The following is a 25,978-nucleotide window of genomic DNA, read 5'->3' as shown; positions in this document are numbered from 1 at the left end:
GTATAACCCAAGCAAAACAAATAATAAATTTATTACTGCTCAATAATTTCTACCTAGTGATATCGATACCGATGAGTTCAAAAGAAAAAGAAAGCGGCGAATTATTGTATACGGCTCGGTCATTCGTTACGGTCCGCAATCAGTTGCCATCGCAAGTTAGACACTTAACCTCTTGCGCTGGAACGACGTGCCACGCACGTCAAGAACTTTTTCTCCCCAAATTCCGACATTTTCACAGTTTTAAGTATAACCCAAGCAAAACAAATAATAAATTTATTACTGCTCAATAATTTCTACCTAGTGATATCGATACCGATGAGTTCAAAAGAAAAAGAAAGCGGCGAATTATTGTATACGGCTCGGTCATTCGTTACGGTCCGCAATCAGTTGCCAGCGCAAGTGGTTAAAAACACTTAACCTCTTGCGCTGGAATGACGTGCAACGCACGTCGAAAACTTTGCAATATTTTCTCAGTTTTAAGTATATTTAAGCATAACCCAGGCAAAATAAATAATATAAATATTTATTACTTTTCAATAATTTCTATCCAGTGATATTGTACTGACGACGAGTTCAAAAGAAAAGGAAAACGACGAATTATTGTATACGGTTCGGTCACTCGTTACGGTCCGCGAACCAGTTGCCTGCGCAAAGAGTTAAATTACAATACTCTGAAATTCCTATTTGATAGAAGTAACGAGTACTCCACTCGCCTGATTAGTTACAATCGTCATTCTACTTGTTCCCTGAACCGCGATTCATCTACCTGCCTCTCGTCCGATCAAACGAAAACCTATTTTACTTAGTTACTCGGTTAGTTATGGTCTCATTCTACTCGCCTGCCTACAGGCAGATCTCTATCGTTACATAGTCTGCTATCTCTTGTGATTAACACCTCGTGTGATTCTATTTCACTCTGTATACATCGAGTGACGCTCATTTGAAGCTGTTTTCCTACGCTGATATTGAATGCAATAATTCAAACTTCAGGCTGACAAGAAACAGCATTCTTTTGTTTAAAAATAGATCCAGGCATGATAGTCTTGTCGTCGAAAAGATATGGAACTTTTAACATTTTATTACACTGTTTCATAGTTTATGTTTATTTAGTCTAAAATACATGGAATTTAACGTAAAGATAAATATTGTTCTATCATTCGAGTATTTGTCCTCTAATTAATTATTCCGACAATCGAGATTCAGCTGTATTTTATAAATATACTCGTGCTTGCATCTTTCAATGACACGAAGCAAGTGCAATTTATTGAAAACTAGTTACTCAATTTTGTACTTTATCGACTCGCTTTATCAAATATTGTAATTTTGTGTTTTTACTGCAAATCATAAATCAAACGGGTTTAATTAAAATGGTCTTTTTATCAGAGTCCGAGTTATCTGTCTGCGTATTTCATACGCTCTGAATTACTATGTGTCTAGATGACTTGTGGCGTCATTAAATTCCGAACTAGGTCAGAAGCTAACTGTACATAAAACTGATCGCTACAACCTTGTATCCGAATTTTATGTGGAAACGCGCATTTCAAATGCAATTTACATCCTTTCCATTTTATGTGCACGTTTTGCGCGTACATCCGGAAATTTCGGAATTCACAATAACTCATTTCTGGGAGTTTAATTCCAGAGGTACAGAATGGGAGACTACAAAAACAAGCTTTCAGACGTTAAAAATAATGGATATTCCAAAAATATTTATGAAAGAAATTAGTAACTGAAACTTGTTTGAGTTGATAACATCAATCTCAAAATGTGAAAAAAATCAAAAAAAAAAAAAAAAAAACTATGTGATTAAAAAATTAAACATTTTGGTTATGAGTGACTGAAATTTTATTTTGTTGCCAATAACTATTATTGACGAGCGGGAATTCTGTTTTGGTCGTTTGTAATAGTTTTCGTTGTGAGAAATTTATTTAGTAAAATTACTTTTTGACATAAATCTTGCGAGAATTAACGAAGAGAACTGGAATAAATTTGCAAGCAATTGAAATAAATTTCTCTCATTGATAATTATTGTGAACAACCAAGAGAAAAAATTCTCTCTATTATTATAAACAGACTATGGGCTTTTATGCACTTAAGGGAAATTTGAAATTGCAGAAATGTACACAATGTATAGATTGTGCAAAAAAATATATATATATACGTATATAAAATATCTTATATATATATATATATATATAATAAATAAAATATATATATATATATATATATTATCTAAAAATTTCATGAAATTAAAAACAATATTCATTGGACGTTGACTCGAAGCTCGGAGCATATTAAATTCGATATGATCTCTGTTCTGTGAATTATTTTCCTAAATTAAACCACTCATCGAAGCGAATTCGAATATATTTTTTTACAAAACTTGAGACTTCGATCCAATAAAGTAAGAGTTGCTCGTATCCCGAAAGCTATATTAAGAAAACTAAGACAACCTATCATTCACCTGAAAAATTTTTATCAGAAAATGCAAACATGAACAAACCACAAAAAATATCAACGATAATCAATAGATCTCAATTGTAACAACTCTGGGATTATTTAAAATGTATCGAGTCTAGAGAATTGAAATTAATATTGCTTTCAAGAAAATTTAAGTTACACTAATTTTCAACAATAAGTGATACAAAATATTTCAGTGAAAAAAGACGTCAGTAGTCAGACATATCACGTAAACCTTACACCACATACAAATTACACCTCCAGACAAAAAAGATAGCACACTCTAAAGGTTATTAAATTTCTTTTTATTGAACAAACAATACAAAATCTTTCTTAGATGCATTTTTTCGCAGTGCTTTTATCAACATGTACAAGTAACATAAATTAAACTTTTTCGTAATACATTTTGTGTTATTAAAAAAAAAAATTGAAATACGATAATATTGAGCGCATTTAATAACGGCAGACATTTTTTCAGGTAGAGGTTATAGCTTTTTAATGATTTTATTGGCTTAGTTCTTCCCACTCCTCCACAATACATTTTTTTAATTCGTTAATATTTGCGAATTGTCCTCCATTCTGGTGTACGGCCTCTGATAAATTCCCCTAACAATTTCCTATAATATTCAAGACTTGGCAATTCTAAAACACGAATTTTTTTTTGTTTGCAAAGTATTGTTTTACTCTTCTGCTCTTGTACACAGCCGCGGAAATTCGTGTTACATACAGATGTCGAGCATTTCAATATACTTTTTTATTACTCAATTTTCCTGTAATATAAATATATTAAAATATAATATAATAAATGTAATAAATTTTGTTTCAATCTTAGCGTAGTGACCAATATCTCGTCTCTTATGGATTGTTGACTCAGAAGTTGCTGTTCCTTTCGTAAATAATGATAACAGTAGTAGAGGGCATCAGATCTCTCTAAATTGAACCATTTTTCGTAAATATGACCTACCATTTCTTAATCATATTCTCTGCAAATTGCAAACGGCGCAGCTTGTGCTCTTGTTTTGACCAAGGTTTTTTGTTGCAATTTTCGTCAGTCATTTCAGATGTTCATGACTCTTTAAAAGACGTCCAACAGTCTCAACATTTGTCGTAACTTCAGCTTTCTCTGCAATTTGTCTCGCAGTCAAACTGTCGAATTTGACGCTATTACAGCACATTGGACACTGCTGTTGTCCATAACTTTTTTTCTTTTCATAATTACCGGGATTTTTATAGTAAAGTTATCATTATCACTTTACAACTTTCTGTTAACTGTTTTCACCATTTTTGTCACAGAATAATATTCCTCGTTCAATTTCAATATCGTGTGTATTTCCCTGTTTTTGCAAATTCATTTATTTATTAGCTTAATGCACACTTAACTCGAATCGCTGTACTTCACGCGAATCTCACGCTTCTGCACAACTGAGGAGCATAAATATTCGACTCGTGCTGTCTTTTCGTCCACCTCGCAACTAAACTCACACGACACTTGTATTTTCGTTTGTATCTCTTTGGAAGATTGCGTCTCAATACATTAGTATGTACATCCACGCCCAAGGATATTGATGTAATAATGTATTCTCTCTACTTTACGATACATAATGTAAGAAAATGTGCTACCCTTTTGTTCCCGGGAGGATGTATGTCCTCTTCGATTTCTCAAAGGAACAAGAACGCTGTAATTCCGGTGAACGATGATCGTTATCCGACCTTCGTCTCTGCCCGACCGTTCCACGTATTTGCCCCGTAGTTTATCGCAAACGGGTTTAACACGACCGGTAAACAAAAAAACAAAAAAAGAAAAAAGAAAAAGGCCGGAATATATACGAGCGACAGTGCAAACACACGCTACGAACTTTCAGCAACCCTCGGCGAGAGGAGGGCACGTTTGTAATTTCGCGCAATTCGAACGAGTTTTATGGCGCGGCCACGTACAAGGAGCACGAAATTATCGACGTGCCTTCACCTCGCCCGCCGCGGAGGCTTGTAATTGTCGTTCGAACACCTCTCTGGACGTCTCTGTAATTTGACGTTGTTAAACCATCCGACACGAGTCTCTCTCTCGCCATCGAGTCTCGAACGGAAGGATTAAAGAGGGCTACCACCGAAACAAAAGAGAACCTCTCTCGTCTAACCTTCGCCCAACAGCTGTTTGAAACACGATTATTTTTTATGAATAACAGGGAACTGGGATAACTAGTGATGGGATCGAGCATGTATGTATAATATACAGCAAAATATGTATCGAATTCTCTTTGATTTCCTTTTCCACGAGTATCTGTATCTCACCTCTTATTTTATTTTTTATTTTTATCACCTCCGTTTATATTTTATATTATATTATTTATATTATATTTTATATTATTATATTATTTATATTATATTTTATATTATTATATTATTTATATTATATTTTAATTATTATATTATATTATATTATATTTTATATTATTATGTTATATTATATTATTTATATTATATTTTATATTATTATGTTATATTGTATTATTTATATTATATTTTATATTATATTATATTATATTATTTAAATTATATTTTATATTATTATATTATATTATATTATTTAAATTATATTTTATATTATTATATTATGTTATATTATTTAAATTATATTTTATATTATTATATTATATTATATTATTTATATCATATTTTATATTATTTTGATTTAACAAAATTGGTTATTTGATTTATGTATACATACATATATTCATTGAACAAAATAATTGATATTGTAGAAAATAAGTATATTTTAGTACCTGAAATAAATATATTATCCTAGCATCGGGTAGAAATCCATCGATACAAATTTTCGTTGTTTCTAACCGAAATAATTAATTCTTTAATCGTGTAGTTTCTTGACTTGGCATTTTGAGATTACGTTGTGTCATCAATTTAAATGATAAACAAGTTTTTGTTGCTGATTTTTTTCCGCAAAATCTTTTGGTATATTCTGTTAGTTTTGATACCTGATGAATAATGTGCAATGGCCTACATACAGTGATGTTTTTAATACGTTGAAACTATAGCCGAGCTTTGTCTCTATGAATTTCATTTGTATTTGGACTAAATTTTAGTCAATATTCGATTAAGCAAACTCTCGCTGGTTGAATCCAATTACTTGAACCTGAATTCCTATTACAGCGGCTCCAAACAGTTTTCGATGAAAATACACGATGAAAAATTGTCAATATTATATTTATTAACCAAGTGAAATTTTAATTGTTTTGCTTTTATTCACTTTGTGGGCGGAGGGACCAAATTTTAAGAGATGTTGTTGCAAGAAGAGACTTCAATCTTCAAAGTCATAATTGATTTAGACGTGGAAAAATTTTTTCAAGAAAGCCTCTATAAAGACGAATTTCGAATTTGTAAACTTGTCAGAAGAAACAGTACTGGGAATGTCTGAAATAAAAAGTATTCAAAGCAGTAATTGAAATGCTCTTAATGTATTTTATAAATTTACTTTATACGACAGCGAAACATACAGATATGTTGAAATAATTTATTTGGAACATACGAGTTGGGAATTATTAATTGAGATGATAATTGTTTAAAGCGTTTGTTAGAAATTATCTCGCATTTCGAAACTCGCATTGATTGTTTCAAATATTATTTTTGATGATTGCTATTCCAGAGGGACATTAATTAATTATTACAAATTATTTTATTCAGCGCTGGAGATTTTTACTCAATCTCTTCCGAAATGATGTAAAAACATCTTTATAAGGAACGAACTCACGATGATACTGTTACAAGCATTTAATAGAGTATATTTAATTACTCCTTTGTTTATTATATATTTTTTGCTTGCGCCTTTATGAATATTTATCTTCCTTTTTTCCTTAATACTCGTCAACAATTCCAATGTTGAATACTTACTGTAAAAACGTTTTACGAGTATAGTGAGTGCGGCACGAATTAGTTGTCACGCGATTTCAAACAATTTTTATAATTTAATGAAAAAAAAAAAAAAAACGTTTTACGACTTTCGCTGTACGTTTGCCATAAATGTCACGCGACTTCTATGTATATGGTCAGGTTTATCTGAAACTTTGCCGACATAATCCTGATAATGGTATCTCATTAATGAAGTCAGAAGTTTTGTATGCTTCACATTATATAATCATAAAATATTGGCATAGCGGTAACCGTGATGTAAACTATTACACGTTCATATATTTTTATGAATAGTGAAATTGGCGAACATAGCTCGTAAATTGCGAGTTGAACATAATTTTCAGGATACTAACTCCCAATTGTGTAACGCCACTCTCGGTAGATAATATAACCCGTTTATTTTGAAAGTGGCATAAGTTATTTTGTTTTTAAATCGAGATACTTCAGGTAGTGCCTAGAAAAATTGATCCTGACTTTCGAGAAGATTTGCTATCCCGCAGTATAATAATTTGGCACGGACGTTAACGAATTCACCATTTTTCATTACTGTAAAGTGATGTACTTTATTTTTGCACTGGTATTTTTTTAGTTTGTCGATCCCTCTTGAAACTTTATCTGTATTCACGTTGAATTTCACGAAGTTTTTGGCATTGTTTAAATAGATTATCGTGTCATCCACTCTTAAGGAGTAAACCGTTCTAAAAAAATAAATAAGGTTTTGCAAATTTTTTTCATTGGTAATTACCAGACTATAGATACTTATTCAATTTATATATTTTTATGAGGATGATTCGATAAATGGAACTTGGGCGGATTGTTGATTAAATATTAAATATTACAGTCTGCCAAAATCAGAACAGATATTTTCTTAAAGATACAGGTTGGGACAGAATTCTCTCAGAAACAAAAGATAACTATTTGTTTCAACCCTTGTTTTCTATTTTTTCTTTTTTTTTCATATTACGTTCCATGCAATTTTGTATTTTAAAATGTTTTATAAATGTATAATATAAAAATCCGCGGTCCAGTAACTAATTATTCATGAGAAATATTCACGTGATATTTTTTGTCAATTCTTTGATACGCTTTTCCAAGAACGGGAAAATAATTCAGCAAGTCAGCTTTTTTTTCAAACAAGTTGGACAAAAAATTAATCAACGATTAATGACCACATTCCAGCTTTAGTTGTTAATCATTAAATAATTTTCAATAAATTCCTGTTTAATCGTTGGTTGCGATGAATGATTAAATGCCTTTTAATCGTTAATTGTGATTAAGGATTAAATCCTTACTTCAATTGTTAATTGTCATTAATGATTAAGTTTCCTTTCAGTTTCGTCAATTGGAAATAGATCTTCAAAATTGGTAAATAGGAATAAATGTTTTTATTTTCTCGAGTGATACAGAATTTAGTAAATAATACAATACACTTGTTTAAAATATTTTCACAATTACATATATTAAAAATAATATTCCAAAAACATATATTAAAAATAGCATTCCAAATATATATCCAAATATATATAATTCATACAAATACTATTGTGAGTAGTTTATTTAAATGCAATAAATAAAATAAATAAATAACAGTTTATTTAAAATAATGTTGTGAGTAAGCAGTTTCGAAATTTTATGCTAGATTGAGATAGTAGTAGGTTTTTATCGAAACATGAGGCTTTTATTTTCATTACAAATAGTAATGAAAATAAAAAGTTTTATAGAAGGTAACTTTTATATATTATCAACTTATTTTATTATATCTTTAAATAGAACACATTTCTGAGGTATATTATCTCCTACTCCTTACAAGAAAAGTTTCTCCAAGTAAAAGTTAATAAAGTGGAATATTTGTTTATAAAAACTATATGCACAAATGCAAAATGAAATCTTGATTTGTGCGTTATAAAAAAATTCATTATTTTCAAATCTTTCTCGTTGGACATACAGTACATATCAGAATAACTAAACACAGATATTTCACTTTTACAAATATCAGTTGTGACAAAAATATATGCGTTCAATTGACATGGCTCTCTGTGTTCATACACAGTCCATTTTGCTTCTATGAGGTTAATTTAACTTTTTCTTGTCTGTCTCGTGCTATAGCAAATTTCACCATGTGAAATTAATTTTCTGTCATGTTTGCTATTGATAAGTTGTTTCTGAATTCCTGTACTCGCATCACATTCTGTAGTTGTTATTTTGTAGACATTCTGTAGATATTATCTACTATTTATTACTTCCTGGTTCCTTGATCCATTCTTCCTGGTTCTATTCTTCAATTTTTGGACTTTCTTCTCGTTATTGCACATATATGTCTGGAATACCATGTATCAATTGCTATATAGTCTATATTCAGTGCTGAGGTATTTCTTCTGTTCTAAGAATCTTCTCTCGTTTTGAATCCTTTTTTTTCAGTGCTCGTCCACATGCGTGGCATCTTTCAGTTCCATATTTTTGTTGGTCAATAGGTCTTTTTTTTTGTTGAATCTCTGTATTGGATATCATCGCCAAGTTTTGCTCTGCTTGGGCCACATTGGCTGGTTTCTGTTGATTGTTCAATTTCCTCGCCTCTGTATTGGATATCATCGCCAAGTTTTGCTCTGCTTGGGCCACATTGGCTGGTTTCTGTTGATTGTTCAATCTCCTTGCCTCTTCTTCTAGCAATTTTACAATAAGTTCCTGGTAGGTTGGTAATGTCTCTCTAGACTGAATTGCTGTACAAAAAGACTCGTAGTCTGGAGGCAGTGACAGCAATATCATTATAATATACACGTTTTGTGGTAACACCACGCCAGCTTTTTCCATTCTAGCTACTTTATTTGCGTAGTCTTGTATATATTCAGCCATAGTTTCTGTACCTTTTCTCTTTCTGAACAATTCTGCAAGAAGAGTGTATTGCCTCATCGGTGCCTGCGATTCATATAAATTCTCCAGCGAACTCCATGCCTCATGTGATGTCTCGGCATTTTTAATATGGATATATTGATTCTTCTTCATATTTAATATTATTAAATCGAGCGCTTTCTCGTCCTTCTCTCTCCACGCGACGTGATTCTCTTGATTTCTTATTACCGTGCCATTTACGTATTCCCATAGATCATTAATTCGCAATAAACTTCGCATTTCTGTTTTCCACGATTCGTAATTTGTATTGTCCAGCTTGTTTGAGTCTTGTATACTTACGTGATTCATTTTAAATGAAACTTTTGTTGCACTTGCTTTTCTTTTTCTTCACTTTTTCTTACGAGCATATGACACAGCAGACGTGGCATCTAACCTCACTTTATAATACTTGGGCGTGTACCCTGTTGGGGAAAGTCTTTGTTCGTAAATGCAACTTAAGTGTGGCGCTAATGTCACGACAAGACGTGGCGACAACCGCGCATTTCGAACTTGTTTTCTCCAACAATTGCGAATAACAATTGTAAGTGACTGGAAATTTTTTTTTTTTTTCGACAATCATTATCGATGAGGGGAATTGTTATTTTATTCCGTCGTCAATGAGGGAATTTTTTTACAGTTGGACGTAATAGTTATCAATAAAGATAATTTCATTTTGATCCTTCATAATATAATATATATAATATAATAGTATGTAATATAATAGTAAATATAATTATAACATTACAATTAAAATATTATATATAAATAATTAATATTATAATTAATTATTGTATATTAATAATTAAATATCATATATAAATAATTTAATTGTAATATATAATATTTTAATTGTAATAAAATATAAAATATCTAAAGTAATATAAAGTAAAGTTTGAAATTCGACCGAAACAATCCAACGCGACTGCATTAAAACACTTTAGAAACCGTAGAACTACTTTCTGATGTAAGTCTCGTGGAAATTAACGAAGAAAGAGAATCAAAATAAATTTCGATAATGGTTGTTAGCAACGAAAAAAATTTTTCTTAAAACTTATTTTACTAGAAAGAAAGGAAACTTGTTGCCCTATAACTTCTCTGAATTCTATCAATCCGATTTCTCGGTGATTTCTTTTAATCAACGAATGACGATTGATTTTATTAATCTGAGCATCTAATCAGTTAATCAAACTAAAAGCTTCTTCGATCATAATCTCTTAAGAATTCCAAGATTTACGAGTTTCGCGACTACTATGTAGAATTTGGACTGTCGACAAGACTGCTCGAAATCTGGTGTTTCGAATTCTACAAATAGCGCAGGAATAGCTTGGTGTTTCAACCTTCCTCTCGTCCAATGACTCTCCATCCAGCTATAGTACTACGACTTCAATTTCGAGCAAATAATGATAAAAATTCTGCAGAAAACTGTCAACGAACGCTTCCACCATTTGTTCAACTTTTTCAGGTGCCAAATTTCAAAGAAACGAAACCTAAAGTCGTATTAATTAATCTCACGGTTCTGCCATTTATTTGCCACGTTGTCAGAGCACGATTTCATCAGTGAAACTAATCGATCGAACATTGAAACGCACCAAAAAAAAAAAAAAAAAAAAAGAAAAAGAAACACCTGGTAAGAAACGTATCACGTAAATAACATTATCTCCGCTAATAGCGCGGGAATCGAAGTGCGTTTGCACGGTCGCTGACCGAGCGCGAACGTTCGCTATAATAAATCGATTTGCATGAAAATTTCATGTGCCTGCCCCTTTTTTGTACGAGCGGTCGATTTCAATCAGTCGTTCTCTAAATTTCCGTATTTGGGCTCGGTTCGATTGTACATTGCGGGGCAACGTCGAAAGTTCGATCTCTCGCTGGCTTGGCGCGGCGCCAATACTCGTCGAAGCAGCCTTGGAGCAACAGCGTCATAATCTGGAGAAGGTGTTCCGGGTTCATCGAGTTATCCCGCTCGGGTAATTTTCCCATTACGCGGCGCGAAAATTGCGCGAAATTCTCCGCCCGGCCCGGCGAGTAAAGGGAAACTTTACGGGCTTCCAGCAGCGCCACCAATTTCAATCTTCCTTCGCCCACGTGGATAATATCTGTCACGCGGATCGCCGGATAAACTTCGCCGCCCGGCCGAAAAGTTTCCCGACTCCCGGAAATATATATCGCGAATTACACGCTCCGCTTCCTACCCAGACCGTTTCGAACAGCGTCCTCCACAGATTTACCTCGGACGTTTCCTTTTCGTTTCTTCTTTCAACCCCTTTCCTTTTTTTTTTTTCTTTTTTTTCAACCCCTCAAAGCGTTTCATTTCGTTTTGAGAACTTGTCAAGCATCCGCCTGCTTGATCGTTTATTTGCAACTCTGCGACGAGTATACTCGACGAGGGCAGAGTAAGTGCGCTTGTTGTGAAATTGAAGTTGTAATAAATACGACGAAATTCCCTAGTTGTTTTCTTTTTAATCATATTTATGTTGTTATATTTATTTCTTTATAATATTATTATATATTAAATATTATTCTATCTATTTCTTTTTAATATATTTTTAATTATATTTTATTCTAAAATGTTATCATGTATAATTATAATTAAATTATAATATAATAATATAATATAATAATATAATTATAATTAAATTATAATATAATAATATAATATAATAATATAATTATAATTAAATTATAATATAATAATATAATATAATAATATAATTATAATTAAATTATAATATAATAATATAATATAATAATATAATTATAATTAAATTATAATATAATAATATAATATAATAATATAATTATAATTAAATTATGTATAATTATAATCGATGACAATTTTTTCATCCTAAATAATGCCTCGTAATGCCATATTGCTAAAAATGAATGTGACTTGGAATATTTCATAGCTTTTGTTTCGAAAGTTAACATCGCGCCAGTCTAAGAACCATGTCTTCAACCATAACTGAAAGTCCTCGCGCTACTCCTTTTAATAATTCTCCTGTCCCAAATACCAAAAGGGAACTTCCAATGGAAGTTGAAACTCGGCGAAATTTGCAATAATTTCAAGTTCTTCTCCCCTATAGAAACGAGCTTAAACTAATAACATTTACCTGTAACTAACATCTACTTGTATCGTAATAATTTTATTATTTAATATAATTTTGTTCTTATATAACTTCGTTCTTTTATAACTCTATGACTGTTCTTTTCATTCCAGAAAGCGAAGGTAGATTGGAATACCACTGTTTCAAATTATCTACGCTGCAGATAGACCAAAGTCGTTACTTTGTGTTATTTTTCAATTAGACCAGACTTTCGAATACATTTTGCTTTTTATTGCTACTGGGAGTTTGAAACATAAAGTTTATTAGTATCTCTGTACTATTATGTAGTTCTTTTCCGTTTCCATTCGCTACTGTATTGATCAAACTGCTATTCTAAATATGCTGCATTTCCTCTAACACTGTGAATATTACATTAACGACACTAAATTATAAATCATATCACGTTCAATGATTTTTCATAGAAAGAGGAATACATAAAACATATTAGAACATTCTCGTTATAGAGTATTCAGATAATAGAGAGTTCGAATAATAAATGTTTCAATAATCATTCTATTATCAGCAATCTTTAGGTTGTCAAATTTTATGGAATAAAATTTCGCATGACTTTCACGTGACTTTTACGTATTTTACGCATTTGACTAAAGAAAAACTAATAACACCATAATATGCCTCGTTCAATCTCCATCTGAACATTTTTCGCTACGAGTAATAATAGCGACGCAATCAACATGTCAAAATCAGGTGAAACACTTTGTATTATAGTGCAGTAAACAGGGAAAGCTGTTGTTCCATTATCCGAAAATTCTATCATCCGAACATATTCGACTCCCAGTTAGTTCCGATAATCGATGTTCTGCTGTATTTGCAAATTATTATTGAGACTGTCGTTCATCCGAACACGTCGGGAGGTAATTATACAGGTTGTTGCAACATCGGTAACACAAGCGAGAAATCGATGATTCCGCATGAAAAATTAAGTTGAAAATGAGGAGTCAAATTTTTGTGTAAAACGTTTTGTTTTCGAGAAAATTTATCGAGCATAGTAGAAAATTTGAGTAATGATCTACGTGTGAAAATAAATCAAGAATTTTGTCATTTGAAGCTTCGTTTTCAAACGCGTTTCGTTAAAAATTGCCTTGGTGCACTTGATACATTTTGATACAACTTGCACTTTCTCGAAAACGAAGCGTTCTTACGAAAAAATTGTAATTTTCAATCCATATTTTCCACTTGCTTTCACACGTAGCATTTTCTAATAATTATTCTTTACTGTTGGATTTAGAATTGATTAAACTCAAGTATAACTGGTGAATTTTCAAGCTCGATTTTCTCAAAAACTTTATTCTCTCTTTTCGATTTATTTCTTTCATATAGAATTCCTTCCCCTTCCTTAGTTGTGCTATCGATACTTAAGATTCTATAGTTTGTATATGTAGTTGCATGTCCCAAGTACGAATTTTGATGGTTTTCAAATATGTTGCGAAAGTCAACATTCTGAACAACTTTTTACTCTCACGATAATATTTAAATTTTCAACTCTCTTTTAGTTTCCAAGATATTCGCAAAAAACTGTCGATATCATTACAGTAACAAATTCTGCCTATACCTGTGTGTTCATGGAAGTGTATACGTTAGTATAGCTAACGTAGTTAGTAACCTAAACTTAATTTTTATGTTTCGATTGCATCCAAAAACCACAGAGACACTCGAGTGCTAATTCTTATTGGACCACCCTGTACAGATTCAACAATATCTGTTCCATGAGAACACTTTTTAAAGAAGTTTCTAAGGGTAACATTTTTTTCCCATAAAAATTCCACGGGAATAAATGTTTTTTTAAATGATATATATAACATTTAAATGATACGTATAACTTCATCAAAACAATTTCTTTAAAGTTTCTCTAAAAACTTTATTTTTTTAAAGACTAATTTTTAATTTCTAATATAATTTTGTAAACAATAAATTGTTCATAAACAGTAATTGTTCATTTCGATCCCTGGTTTATTGTTTTATAGGCACATCTCAATTAGTATTATATATAAATACATTTATCTTTGCTGATAGAATCACCAGTTAACACGTTGTATCAATTTCAAAGACACCTTGTATATGGATGTAATAAATATGAAGTAATGAATATTAAAGAAACTATATGCTATCTTTTTCGTCGTCTATAACAAAAATAATCTCTTACATAAGAAATTTCTTAATGCATCAATCAATATTGCACAGCTAACTGCACAAATAAGCTATTATACCAATCAATACCAAGTTTGTGACTAAATATAACGTTATTTATCACAGCAAATGAATCATGATGAATCATTCAACGAAGTTACGTGCTTTGAAAATTGCGAAGATCTTTAATTATTCCCCGAAACGATCGATATTTTTATTTTATCCATCTCGATTCCTGAAAATAATTGGCGATGACTCGTGGAATATTCATAAATTTCGTTTATACTTTTATTCCTACACTGTATTTTCATTTTTATTCTATCTTGTATATTTTATCATATTCGTATAATATATAGATATGCAATATATTCTATCATATTTATTTTATCATATTTATTTTATTGTTGTTATTTTATATTACTTGTTATTATATTATTATAATACAATTATTATTTACTTATTATAAACTTCTTATTATCTTTATTTTATTATTATATTTTTATTTTACTTTTCTTCTCAATATTATCTGTCACTATTCCATTATACAAAGAATTCTTTATTATTAATTTATTATATATATAATACACATAATTATATTAATCTTCTATAACATCAGGAAATTTGTCTGTAAGTACTTAATAAATAAATAAATAATAAAATAAATATATAATAAATAAGTAAATAATAAAATAGATATATAATAAATAAATAAATAATAAAATAAATATATAATAAATAAATGAATAATAAAATAAATATATAATAAATAAATGAATAATAAAATAAACATATAATAAATAAATAAATAATAAAATTAATATATAATAAATAAATAATAAAATAAACATATAATAAATAAATAAATAATAAAATAAATATATAAAGCAAGCCAAAATCGAATCTCATCTTTAATACTTGTATATAAATGCGTACTAACGCAATAAATATTAACGATCTATGAGACCAAGTTTCAGTAGTACTTAGGAGTTTAATATCGTTATTAACCTTTACTCAGCGAACGTTTGCTTTTAACCGAGCACAAACTAACAGAACGTGGCATAACGTAATTATAAAATTTTGACTAATATTCTAGCTATTATTAAATAATATTTAGCAACTTAACTTCAAAGTGGATACGTTGGTAAACTTTCATACGGATCCACCGCTATTTACAGCCGGCTATTCACGAGTTTTTAACTCGGCCACGTCCCACGAGACATTTTTCTGCTCCTCGTGAATTTATTTTAACAGAGCTGTTTTAATTCGTCGAATATATGGATGAAATTTCGCGGACACGCTTATCTACCTCGCAGATAAATAATTAAAAGTTCGTTTTTCTGGAACACGTTGTTCAGTCAATAAAAAAAAAAGTTACATAAGAGAGTTCTCGTATCGATAAGAATGCGACGTTTGGCCATTTGTAAATAATCGAGGATGAAGTGATTTCTCTTATTAGTATTAAAGAATGAATGATAAATATATGGTTCAGCGGTTTCTACCAATTTTGGCTATTTCTGCCTGTTATAATCATTTTAATGTGATTTTTTTCTGAATAAAGAGAATTATATATTGATCTTTGAACTTCTTATTAAAGAAACGATATATATATATATATATATATATATATATATATATATATATATATATATATATATAAATTACGTAATAGCCAAAATTGAGAAAAAGAAAATTAGAAATTTATCAAATAAATTCTTATTTATTAATATTAAGAAAGTGTACTAAATAAATCTTATTAATATCAAAAAAAGCATTAATACTTAGTAGTATTGAAAAGTGAATTTTTATTTATTCTCTAAATATTTATTATCATAAGACATACGTTGAAGAACAAGAGAGTACTTGCCATAAGTACTAACAACGCAACGTATGCTTTCAAGAAAAAATACTAAAAGAAAAAGAAACTTTAAATGAAATAAGAAGAAGTAATCATTCATTGCACATTTAAAAAAGAAAAAAATTTACATTAATGTATGACGTACGTACAAAATTTTGCTGGGGAGGAACATTATAGACTGTAAATCTACAATCTGCAAAATCTGTCATAGATAAAAAGTATTGATGTAAATATAATGCATGTTAATATATTAACATTATTAAAATATACATATATATTATATTAATTATAATTATCAAATATAATTAATATATTAATTAATTAATATAATTTAATTATATAATTAACTAATATAAAAAATATAATTAATATATTACATTAATTATAATTATCAAATATAATAATTGTGAATATACAAGTACAAAATATATATATATATAATTACTTAATATAGTATATTAAAATTATTAAAATATACACATATATTATATTAATTATAATTATCAAATATAATTGTGAATACAAGTACAAAACATATATACGTATATATATATATATATATTTATAAATATATAATATAATATATATAATTACTTAATATGGTATATTAACATTATTGAAATATACGCATGTATTATATAATTATCAAATATAATAATTATGAATATACAGATACAAAACATTATATATATATATATATATATATATATATATATATATATATATAATATTATATATATAATTACTTATTCGTTACAACAAAATCGAATTTCTATACGTGAGGGACATTTTTATCACACTTTTACATGCAATCGAATTGCAAACAACCAAATTTACGTAATGAATAACTTCAAATTTAATTACTCAGGTAATCATGTTAAGCCACTGTTAAGATCCGTAACCACATTTTCTGTCACGGGCCGGTAATTAATTCCTCTCGAATCTGGACCGCAATATCCGTTTCTCCATTTTCTGCGACATGAATGAGGCAAAAAGGATATAATAAAAACGCGGATAGTCGATAGCCGTGAGGACATTAACCCGGATGTCCTTTGCAGGGGTCCATAACGACCGCGTTCCTCCTGTCGCTTAATGACGGGATCGGGTCCACGTTTGGCGCTTCGTTTGACACTATACGCTGCTTTGAAACGCCAGTAGAATGTCCTCGCGAACACTCGGAAGTTACACGACGCCCCGGCGCCGTTGGTTCACGAATACCAGACAATTTGACGATAATTCGCAAGCACCCCGAGGTGAAAAAAGTCGGAAGGATTGTGATGGAACGCGGTCTAATTACCGCGTGTTCACCGTTTGATGTCGGTGACCTCGGACGACAGACGAACGGATTGAAAATAATCGGGTGGATCGAAATTAACAGGTTCTTTAAAAAATTCTGCTCGAGAAAATTCTTCATTCAACAGATATATGAAGAAATACTAGAGAAGAAGACCTATAAAGAAATACTTGTTTTTGTGGAGTTTTTATAGAAAGAAGTGCTACACTTTTGAACAGCGTTCTCAGCGGAACAGATATTTCAGAATTTGTATAATAAAAGTTCCATGAGGACAAGTTATATTAGACCATTCAGTATAAAAATATTATATAATATTAAAAAATATATTTTTATTATATTAAAATAATATTATATTGTTATATTATATATAATAATAATATTATATTATCATATTATTATATTATATTTTTATTATACTATTAAATTACAATTATATTTTTATTATATTACTATATTAAAATTATATTACATTTTTATTATATTATTATATTATTACATTAAAAAATATATTTTTATTACATTATTATATTAAAATTATATTATATTTTTGTTATATCATTATATTACAATTGTATTATATTTTTATTACATTATTATATTAAAATTATATTATATTTTTATTATATTGTTATTTTACAATTGTATTATATTTTTATTATATTACTATATTGAAATTATATTATATTTTTATTATGTTATTTTATTACAATTGTATTATATTTTTATTATATTACTATATTAAAATTATATTATATTTTTATTATATTATTTTATTACAATTGTATTATATTTTTATTATATTACTATATTAAAATTATGTTTTATTTTTATTATATTATTATATTAAAATTATGATATATTTTTATTATATTATTATATTAAAATTATATTTTTATTACATTATCATATTAAAAAATATTATATTTTTATATTCGAGTACTATTCACTGAATAGTATAGTATTTGCTACAAATGTCAAGGATTTTTTTAATATTGATGAACAAATTACCCGTTTCTCTGATGGAGAAATTTTTGTAGTTTGCAAGTTCTGTTGTCATCTCTGAAATTTTTATTTTTAAAAACATTTATTTATTTGTTCAGAAGCTATTTCAAAGTTTCTTAACTTTTTCGATTATTGATTAGTCATATAGAATCAGAAACTTGGATCAATTGCAGATTTTTGAAGTGAATAGTCAAACGGATCCAGTTTGATAAAAATTTAATAAAAATGTCAAATTTTAGCATTCGAAGAGTCCACAGGGAATGTATCAAACTTTTTAATAGTAAGATATTTAATATTTGTCAGGGAACTAAAATTTATTTTTCGGTACATGAGTATTATTATTATTTGAGAAACATTGAATTCGATTTTCTCGAAAAAATAATTTTATTCTTTCATTTTTGCACTCCTTCACGAGTCGCAGAACATCTTCATATTTTCTCATGTATCGTATCTCGTGTCATAAACGTAAAACGTAGAAAATTGTAATTTGCCAGAGAGTGATACATGCAAAAATTACACACGTACATGCTGAAACACACGTAAAAAAGGTTAAATTCAAAATTCGTTAAAATTGACATTTCTCTCCCGTGGATCCTTTAAATGTTAACAATGTTTTTTGTTTTGTTTTCGTTTTAATAAAACCCGTCGTTGGGCTGACTTCGCGAGAATAATTGAACAGAAGGTTTCATTGCTTCGTCGCAGCGATTTCACGAAAGCACGAAATTGGATTTCGGAAAGAGCATACACGGCTAATAAAACGATACGCGAATTTCAGTGAAAACAAAAGTCGATGGACGTTGGTGTCGATTCTATTATAGTTGTTCGTCACTGCGCTTCATTTTAATCCCTTTCTCACTTTATTATGAATGTTTCTTTTCTTCGTTTGGTTTCATGGAAACTCGTGTCGCGGAGAGAAAATACGTACATGTGAAAGAATTTCACTGTGAAATTAGCTCCATTGTCAAACATCGTAACTGGATATCTGAAAATTCTTTTTATACATTCACGCGTGACTGTATGAAATGTCGCTTTAATTGCAACCCCCATGATCGTAAAAATGATCTATGAAACTAAGAAAATTGACTTTGTTCCTTACCTTATGTTATTATTATATTAAAAAATATTATATTTTTATTACATTATTATATTAAAATTATATTATATTTTTATTACATTACTATATTAAAAAATATTATATTTTTATTACATTGTTATATTAAAATTATATTATATTTTTATTACATTATTATATTAAAATTATATTATATTTTTGTTATATTATTATATTTAAAAATATTATATTTTTATTACATTATTGTATTAAAATTATATTATATTTTTATTACATTACTATATTAAAAAATATTATATTTTTATTACATTATTATATTAAAATTATATTATATTTTTATTACATTATTATATTAGAATTATATTATATTTTTATTACATTATTATACTAAAATTATATTATATTTTTATTACATTATTATATTAAAATTTATTATATTTTTATTACATTATTATATTAAAATTATATTATATTTTTATTACATTATTATATTAAAAAATATACTTTTATTACATTATTATATTAAAATTATATTATATTTTTATTATATTATTATATTAAAATTATATTATATTTTTATTACATTATTATATTAACCATTCACTTTAATTGTATTTAATAATATTTAATAATATTTAACAAAGTGAAGTGATTGGTAATAGTACTAAAATTAATGTAGAAAAATGAATGATACGCCATGAAATGGAAATATAACATACAAAATAAAATAATATGTAACGGAAAAAATTAACGTGAATTGAAATAACGTGTAATGAAGTAAAAATTAATGTAGGTAAAAAAAATTAAGTAATACGTAATGAAATAAAAATTAATATGCAAAATAAAATAATTTCACATAACGAAATGAAAATTAATGTAGAAAATAATGAAAGATGTAGCCGTTAAATTAAGTTGATAGTTCAATTGCTTAACAGGCACCAATTCGTGTTTATTTTGACAATGGTTCGTGTTTTGAATTCTTTTATCGAACGGAAATGCCAAAAATACATCAAAATATTACTTCCATTATTTACTACCATTAGACGTGTAACGACAGAAAAATATAAAAATATGATAGATGGTATATTCAGTCAATTTATCAAGAATATCTTAAACAATTTGAAACATCAAAAACTGGTAGAAATGATGGACAGTTGTAAAATGTAAACAAATGTATTTATTTCTAACATTTTTTTAAATAAAATTCTTCGTTTCTTCAGTCTTTCTGGTCACATTTCATTGATTTTAAGAATGATCTAATAGTCAGTTATTTGAAGCATTTTCTCATGAGTGATACGTCAAATTGTGCAGTCATGAAAAATATTTATCTCACAAGAGAGTTTGTAGTGAAACATTTTATACTATAGAACTATTGTTTAATATACCCAAGGATACAAAATCTTAAATATTTCAGAACGCGGTAACTTTAATTGTAATTTAGATATATATTAATATATTACAAATATTTATATATGATATACATACTAAATAATTTATATAATATAATATAAATAAAAATTATATAGTATATATGTAATTTATATTATAATAATATATAATACTATACATTACCTTAAAATACATAATATAGTATATAATACAATTATATATTATAATATATAATATAAATTTAATTATTACAAATTTATTTAATATTTGTGTAATATATATTACTCTGTATACTATATTATATACATATACAGTATATAGTGTATATACAATAATTATACTATTTAGAATACAGTATATGTATCCTTCAATTATAACTGATCTGCCAATTTTTATAGAAATTCACAATCAATGGATTCCTCTGCTTTTAACCACTTGCGCTGGCAACTGATTGCGGACCATAACGAGTGACCGAACACGTATACAATAATTCTTCGCTTTCTTTTTCTTTTGAACTCGTCGGTACGATATCACTGGATAGAAATTATTGAAAAATAATGAATTTATTATTCGTTTTGCCTGGGTTATACTTAAATATACTTAAAACTGGGAAAACATTGCAATTTTGAGACGAAAAAGTTCTCGACGTGCGTGGCACGTCATCTCAACGCAAGATGTTAAGGACAATTTTTCAAAATATAGACAATTTTTTTTCTAAAGTGTAGACAATCTCTCGTCGAGAGCGCGAATACTTTCGTCCACGTTTGTACGATCCTTCACGGTGCTCTTAAAATTCTTTAAAGAGGAAGCTCTCCGCGTTTATAAAAATTCGTTTCGACGATCGAAAGGCATTGGGAACGGGCGAGAAGTGCGAACGAAAAACGCCACGATTGAATTGATATTCATGCAAAGAGTCGAGATTGTACAATACTTGAAGCTCGAATTGCTATTGAACATGGGTCGATACCTCACCCATGTTACGTTTGATGGCAGGAAATCAATTACAACATCTACATTTCGCTCGTGTTAAACAAATTTTATTATGCTTTATTCGTACTTTCTGCATTCGAATTAGTACTTATGAATTGGTACTTAATTTTATTCTTGATTTCGTAAATGAAAATTTCGAATGTTGATATTATTACTATTACTATTATAGTAACTATTTATTATATTACTATCTCTACCAGAAAATTTTGAATCAAGCCGTAAATATTTTAGAATCTTCAAGATATGAATTTTTCATTTGTGATGAAATGTAAATTTTGCTCCATTTATTGGATACTTATTCGCGATCAACGTTTGGTATAACATTGAAAAAGTTTGTAGTCTAAAAACTATAATGGAGATTTGATAGTTAAACTTGTTACTCTTTGTTCTTTTTTGAAAATTCTTAACTCTTTAAGCGTTTATGTCGAATATATTCGTCATATACAGAAAAAATTCGCTTTTGCTGTTTATTGTAAAATTTAGGTAAAAAGATTATATGTATTTGTAATTCTAGCACATTTTAAAATATTTCAAGGCAACAAAACAAACAAAGAAAATATGCACTTAAACAGGAATTATTGGGAGAAATCTGACGCAACCAATACGATACAAAAACAAATTAAATTTATCTCCAAAATTTTAATTTTAATTTTGCGAATATTTGATTTTTCACTTCTTTTTATGAATTGATGAAAACTCAAGTTCTTTTAATGGCTTTCTTTTTTATCGAATAATTTTCAAAAAAGAATAAAACTTTAAGTTCTGTAAATACCAAAATTAAATTAAAAACTTTTCAAAGAAACATCGAAAAAACTTATCATTAGAATTTAACTCACTCTACAGCAAGTGCATTTTCATCGAGTATATTCGTTATCCCCTAGAAATAATTTAGTACACCAGTGCTAACACATTCTCAAAATAAAACAAGACGCTTAAGCGACTGAAGTATGTAAACCCAGGAGTGCGTTTGTAAAATATCTAAAAACAGATGTAACTAGCGTTCAATACCATTTTATCGTGGAGAAATAAATTGGACACTTGATATAATTTCAACAAAGAATAATTTATATAAATTGAATTTATTTAAAAAAAACTAGCTACCAATAAATACGACAAACGTTCAATTTCTAAATATATATTTATTTTTTTTATTTTTCAAAAATATATATATATATATTTAGATCATTTATTTTCAAGATAATTAAGATTATTAAAATAAATTAATTAACCCTGATACGAAAGGTACAAAATAAATTTATTTATAAAATTCTTATTTATTTATAAAAAATTCATTATCATTACTTTAAACTATCAATAATGTTATTAATTTTTAATTATTACTAAAATATATTTTTATTATAAAACTTTATTAAATTAGATTAATTTTAAATTATATATATATAACTATTATTATATAACTAATTATATATATATATAACGGTACGAAAAGGTACAAAATAAATTTTACTTATTTATTTATAAAAAGTTCATTATCATTACTTTAAACTATCGACAATATTATTAATTTTTAATTATTACCAAAAAAAGAATTTTATTATAAAACTTTATTAAATTAGAGTAATTTTAAATTATATATATATATAACTATTATTATATAATTAATTTTATATATATAAATTTATATATATTTTCGTAGAACGTTCAATATCCGTCAAGCTTTCTTCTCCAGTATTCAATGAATACTGTATCACCCAATCACATTTTCATAGCGTTTTTGCTCGAGATAATACCGGTGAAATAGTTCTATTTTCGTATTATAATATTCAATATTCATAAAAAAACTCGTCCATGTCAATAGTAATATTAACTCGTAATACCAATGTTGAATATTCTTGAAATACTCGTGTAGCTCGGTTGAAATAAGGAAATAAAGAATAAATAATTCTTGCCATCCCGAATATCCACGAAATACGCCAAGTTTGTAATCGTTGCCAATAATTATTAAATTGCGATGAGCCTCCTATTTTTATTGACACAAAATCGATACAGATGGTAGAGTTCTTTCTCACAGTTCACCAACACGAAGACAATTGCCTTCTAAAAAATGAAGAACTTGATCGAAAAGCAATTTAACACGTCGTGAAATGTCGGTGAAACGTTTCCGCTGGTGAGAGTTTTCTAATCATCGCCAAGTTGTTCGTGAAAGTTGGCTCGAACGAAAGGATGAAACGACGATAGTCGAGGCTCGATGTAGACCAGTATCAGACCAGTATCAGAGAGGATACGATCGCGAATGATCTCGTCGCGAAGTTAAAATGACCAAAAACGTGGCCGCGGAATTTCATTTTGCCACTGTATAGTGAGAACAGTGTTAAAGTAGGGAGTTCTTCCACATTTTACTGTTCAAACTCGGCCAATGTGTTCTGTGAATAAAGATGTCACGTAACGAGGGATCGCGCTTCATTGAAAAATTATAGTTATAATACGAACTTTTAAACAAATATTTTTCAGACTGTGACAACAGAAATGAAATGTCGATAATCCCTCGTTGCACATGTTTGTAACTTAATTTGACATCTTGGTGCCAAATTGACAGAATGATAAAAAACATTAATATCTACAATGAAAAATAGATAGTAAATTTGCAAATTCTTTTATCAATAATGACTATAATAAATGTACAGAATTTCTGTATTCAGTATTTTGTAAAGTTTGTACACCAGTCTAGTTTTACTTAATATTACGATCATTTGCTTTGGACTTGTTACAATTATGTTCCAAAACTATATTTAATAAATATCTTTGAAAAGAGATATAACAAAAATTAGAAAGTAATACAGTGTCTGTCAAGGAATTTCAAAAACGATTATTAAATATTTTGATATCAAAAATGTTGAAGATTATTGTAATATGTTACACAATATATGTATAACATAATTATAATATTATACAATACATGTGTGTATGTGTGTACGTATATTATACTAAAGTATAATATTGTATAATATAATTATAATATATATGTATAATTATGTATAATATTATAATGCATAATATAATTGTAATATATGTATAATATATATATGTATAATATAATTATAATATTATACTGCAACATGTGTGTGTGCGTGTGTGTGTACATATTATATTTATACTAAAGTATTATACTAATATACTAAAGTATATACTATAATATTGTATAAGATATATAAAATATATATTATATACTATATGTGTAACATTATGTATCTTGTATATTATATGTTGAAGTATGAAATTTTATAAGAAAAATGTGTCAAGTTGACACGGAGATAGAAAAGGATTATAGAAATTATTGTATCTTGAATATTTTTTTTATATTATGTACACCACGTATTTTTACATTCTCAAAATTTCTATAAATAAAACAAGAATCGGCAGTTTAGTTACAATAAAAATACTAAATGTAATTAATTTCAACGATAGATTGTTTTGGAGAAACGAATTTCCTGGCATTCTAGATCACATCTTTCAATTTCTAGCTATGGAACAGACTCATTATCTTTGAAAGCAGAAGCTCACAACGCAGAAACGAATTAATACACAAATTAATGCACGATGCAATACGAAGTGTATTGATTGCAAGAATGAAAACTATGTGAATGAAGAAATTCGGCAGTCGATATCAAATTCAGTCCGATGGTAAATTCAGTATTTCGATATCAATTTTGGATCGGTAAATGAGGGTGACATTTCGAAATGCATACACGGGATACGTTTGCTTGACGTTTCATATTTTGGTTTGTTTGCTATGGATTTTTACGCATTAACAGTAAATTTGAAAGAGCAAATATGTACACAATGCATATAGTATGAAAAGTTAGCAAAAGTGTACAAAGTAAAGTATTTATTATAATATT

Source organism: Frieseomelitta varia, unplaced genomic scaffold, assembly GCF_011392965.1.
Source record: "Frieseomelitta varia isolate USP_RPSP 00005682 unplaced genomic scaffold, Fvar_1.2 scaffold_275, whole genome shotgun sequence".
NCBI lineage: Eukaryota > Metazoa > Arthropoda > Insecta > Hymenoptera > Apidae > Frieseomelitta > Frieseomelitta varia.
The sequence above is the reverse complement of the archived record's forward strand: the minus strand, read 5'-3'. Positions refer to the sequence as shown.